Below are 4,819 nucleotides of genomic sequence, written 5' to 3'. Positions count from 1 at the left end.
CGCGAAGACCGGAGGAGGAGGACGGACGGGGCTTTGGACGGCTGCCCGTCCGTTCCTTACTACCGGCGAATAAGCCTCTTGACCCAAAAAGAGTGAAATTCAAGTGTCAAAAAACAACAACAAGCCGTCCGGCCAAACCCAAACCACAAACTTGGGCTATGTCTGTCAAACCCTTTCATTGAGACTCGACCTGTGATGGTTAGTCGCAAAAAGACCAAATGGCAAATACACAACTCTTAACGGGGGATCACTCGGCTCGTGGGTCGATGAAGACCGCAGGAAACTGCGTGTCGGTATGTGAATAGCAAGAATACCAGATACATCGACAAGTTGAACGCATATTGCGGCGGCGGCGGCAGCCATATGAGCTTGTCGCCGCCACTCCTCTACGAGGGTCGGAAATATACATCCATCGGTTGCTGCGAGTTCGGTGCCTGCTGACTGTCTCCCCGACACGAGGCTAACCCGAACCGAGATTCCGCCTTGGGGTTTAATCGCCCGCGCCTTGCGCGAGGCGTGCCCTTAAAAACAAGCCTATCACTAGCAAGTCCATGGACTTGGCGCACCCACATTCAACCACAACAAAGCCGGGCACACACACACACATGTGTGTGTGTCCCGTCCCGACGACAGTTGTCGCCCTCGCAAATAACTGGAGGCGCTCTTTTGCCTGCTGTCCACAGAGACACGAATGGCCGTCGGCCGCTCATGGCTGATGCTGCACATGTTCTAAGAGGCACACGTCCTCCTCCTTCTCTCTCGGAGAAGAAGCACTCCATCCCACGAAGAGGAAACGAAACCGGGTCGGATATCTTTTAAGTAAGCCCCGCCGGAATTTCGTCTATCACCTCGAAAAGAGTGCTTGGCATGCATTGCAGTGGAACCTAAATTGATGAGTGCGCCTGGGCCCGCATTCTACCATGTAGTGGCGCAGGCAGAGAGATGACAATTGCTCTTGTCGGGACGAGAATGCTTGGGTGACGCCGTGCTCTTCCTCACGCGCTCCTCCACCCTCTCCCACGGTCAGACGTGGTGTGGGCGTTCTCTTTGAGAGTTCGCCACGAGTCCACGTCTATCTCATGACAGGCCTGGGAGGGAGGGAGGGGGAGTTCTCTCTAAACGCGTTAAAGACGGTGTTGCGGCTCATAACGGCGCTCGCCGGGATAGAGCACTAGTTCTGCAGCCGGAAAGGCCGCTCACGCCAATTAATACTGCGACTCTCGCTCTCTTTCTCCGGATAAACAAGTGCCACTGCTTTGGCATGCGGGAACGGGGAAAGAGGTCAAAGTTTAAGCGGCAAAGGTGCGGCCGAGTAAGGGCGGAACACGAGCGTATATGCATTAAAACTGTGTATATGACTTTGCGAGAGATGTTCTGCTGGAACACTTTTCCTATTGGCTATTTACCACTATTGATGTTGCCGAGCACCTAAGCTGCTCGTTGAGAAGGAACGGAGTCAGGGGTGGGAGTGCCGGCGCCATGGCCGCTGGTACCCCCGCGACAAGCCCCTCAAACTTTCCTGTGTATGTCTTTTGCAGCAGCACGTGGTAATGTCGGTGGTGAAGAAAGTCGGTGGCAGAGCGTCTTCCGCTTCGTGGTTGGGGAACATGTTCCCCCTAAGGATGATGAGACCACGATCGACCTCGTAGTAGGAGAGAGCTACCCGCCAAATTTAAGCATATTAATAAGCGGAGGAAAAGAAACCAACAGGGATTCCCTTAGTAAGGGCGACTGAACCGGGAAAAGCCCAGCGCATAACCTCGATGTCTTCGGGCACGAGGGGTGTTGCGTTTCAGAGGGTCCAGCACGCCGTCCCATACCGTCTAAGTCAAGCTTGAAAGCGGCCACTGCCCATGGAGGGTGACAGGCCCGTATGGCGGCGCCCGTGAGGGTACAGATGGGACGGTCGGAAAGGGCCTCTCTGTAGAGTCGGGTTGCTTGAAAGTGCAGCCCAAAGCAGGTGGTAAACTCCATCTAAGGCTAAATATGACCACGAGACCGATAGCGAACAAGTACCGTGAGGGAAAGTTGAAAAGAACTTTGAAGAGAGAGTTCAAGAGTACGTGAAACCGTTAAGAGCCAAACGGGTGGAAACTCGAAGGTCGAACTGAGGGGATTCAGCTCGTCGGCTGTCGGCTGGGTGGGGTGTTGTAATTGAGCGACCCAAAAATGTTTGGGCGCGCCCCCACTCACGCTGGCGTCGGCGGGCGTATTTCGCCTCGTAGTAGGTCACCGCGACCCGTTGCCGGGGACGTCGAAGGCCCGGTCGGACTGGTACCTCGCCGCCGACTCTCTCGCAGCTCGTCTGGGGGGGAGACCCGCGCGACGGGGGGAACCACCGGTGTCCTGGCTGCCCCTGCGACGGTCGTCGAGAGAGGCGGCGGTTGCCGCTTCGGTGGCGGTTTTGTTTCTACGGTGTGCAAAGGTCGGTGATCCACCGATCTGTCTTGAAACACGGACCGTTGAGTCTAACATGCAAGTCAATGGGCTCACTAAACCCAGCGGCGAAATGAAAGGGATGGTCAGCAGCTGCAACAGCCCGCGCGCCTTTGGGCCGATCCCCACTGGCTGCCTGGCGGCCTCGCCTGACGCCGCGCGACAAGCGGGTGAGATACTTTCCCGTCTCTGGACGTTATGTAGGTGGAGGTCGCCAGGGCGATGGTCGAAGTTTAATTTCCTCATGGGAGGGGGCGGTTCGGGATTTCGCGCCAAGACGCCGCGGCTGTCCGGCCCCGGAAGCGGGCTGTCGGGTAAACGGCGGAGGGCGCGACCGGGCAGGCTCAAGGGCAGTCGGCACTATGAGTAAGGCGTTGGGACCCGAAAGATGGTGAACTATGCCTGGCTAGGATGAAGCCAGAGGAAACTCTGGTGGAGGTCCGTAGCGATTCTGACGTGCAAATCGATCGTCGGAGCTGGGTATAGGGGCGAAAGACTAATCGAATCATCTAGTAGCTGGTTCCCTCCGAAGTTTCCCTCAGGATAGCTGGAACTCGCAGGGTGAATTTCATCCGGTAAAGCGAATGATTAGAGGTCTTGGGGACGAAACGTCCTCAACCTATTCTCAAACTTTAAATGGGTGAGATGTCGAGCTTGCTTGTAGGGATGAAGCTCCGGCGACTAATCTGAGTATCTAGTGGGCCACTTTTGGTAAGCAGAACTGGCGCTGTGGGATGAACCAAACGTCGAGTTAAGGGGCCTAAATGAATGCTCATTCAGATCCCATTGAAAGGCGTTGGTTGCTATAGACAGCAGGACGGTGGCCATGGAAGTTGGAATCCGCTAAGGAGTGTGTAACAACTCACCTGCCGAAGCAACTAGCCCTTAAAATGGTATGGCGCTCAAGCATTCTCCTGATACTCGACCGCCGGGCGCACTACCGGCCTCGCTCTCAAGGCGAGGTCTCGAAGCCCCGGTGAGTAGGAGGGTCGCAGTGGTGAGCGCTGAAGGGTTTCGGCGTGGGCCGGCCTGGAGCCGCCACTGGTGCAGATCTTGGTGGTAGTAGCAAATACTCGAGAGAGACTCCCTTGATGACCGAAGCGGAGAAGGGTTCCATGTGAACATCAGTTGGACATGGGTTAGTCGCTCCTAAGCCCAGGGCTAAGGCCTGATCCACGCCCGAGGCAAATGCAACACGAGCAGAGGAGAAGAAGAAGAACTAAGTAGGGGTTCTATCTATGTATCTACCTCGGTCTTATATAACACAGTCTAACAAAGTGAAAGGCCAAAGGATGAGTGGCGAAAGGGAATACGGTACTTATTCCGTAACCAGGCCTGGAACCCTAGCGGGTGTGTGTGCGCCCTTGGGGAATGCTACATGCCCGCGAAGGGTCCTGGCAACTGAAACCAGCTCGCGTCCACTGGCGGTGGTCCGGGAAAGAGTTCTCTTTTCTGTTTAAGGCGCCGTGGCCCTAGAAATCTCTCATTCAGAGAGAGGGCGTTGGTAAGACGGTTAGCCGTAGAGAGCCGCGGTTCTTGCCGCGTCCCGAGTGCCACCGCCGGTCCGTGAAAAATGCGAGGGTGGTTATCCCAGGCAGCATTGTCGGAACTCGTTTCCGGCGGCGTCTGCTTTTCCCGGCCTGTGCGTACCCATAACCGTATCTGGTCTCCAAGGTAAGCAGCCTCTGGTCGATAGACTAATGTAGGTAAGGGAAGTCGGCAAATGAGATCCGTAACTTTGGGATAAGGATTGGCTCTGAGGATCAGGCCAGTCGGGCCTGTGGGGGAAGCGGGCCTGGGTTCGGGCGCAGGACTGGGCGAGGTGACGGTAGGGACGTTAGGGCAAACTGCCGTGGTTCGTCCGGCGAGGGATGATGTCGCACATGTGCGCTCCTCTCTCGTGCGGGGCGCGCTGCGGTGGCCTAGCGCCTCTCTAAACCGAGCTCGGACCGGCGTACCTCCGGCCCTTCCGTGGAACGCGCTAGGCTGCGTAGGCGTGTTCTCCGGCGGTGTTCGCCGTCCCTCCAAATCTCTTGTAGTAAGAGGTGCCGGGGTGAGGCGGGGCCGTTCGGTTCACTAAAATCCCACTTCGGCTGGCGCCCAGCGATCAACTCAGAACTGGCACGGACCAGGGGAATCCGACTGTCTAATTAAAACAAAGCATTGCGATGGTCTTTGATGGATGTTGACGCAATGTGATTTCTGCCCAGTGCTCTGAATGTCAAAGTGAAGAAATTCAACCAAGCGCGGGAAACGGCGGGAGTAACTATGACTCTCCAAAGGGTAGTTGCAATTCAGCTTTCAGAATCCAGGTTGTAATTCCGTGTGTCCTCGGATAAGCGGTTATTGTGTTTTAAAGTTAAGCTGATGTTCAACGCAACTA

At 55.9% G+C, this 4,819-nt stretch overlaps 1 non-coding gene across 1 annotated transcript; it reads left to right on the top strand.

Annotated features, from left to right (window-relative positions):
• Positions 1 to 231: 231 nt before the first annotated feature.
• Positions 232 to 398, top strand: LOC121855785. The gene has a single exon (XR_006086849.1). It is a non-coding gene; the product is annotated as a 5.8S ribosomal RNA (ribosomal RNA).
• Positions 399 to 4,819: the final 4,421 nt, after the last annotated feature.

Source organism: Homarus americanus, unplaced genomic scaffold, assembly GCF_018991925.1.
Source record: "Homarus americanus isolate GMGI-L3 unplaced genomic scaffold, GMGI_Hamer_2.0 scaffold18790, whole genome shotgun sequence".
NCBI lineage: Eukaryota > Metazoa > Arthropoda > Malacostraca > Decapoda > Nephropidae > Homarus > Homarus americanus.
Note: the sequence above shows the minus strand (reverse complement) of the source record. Positions and strands in the feature narration are given on the sequence as shown.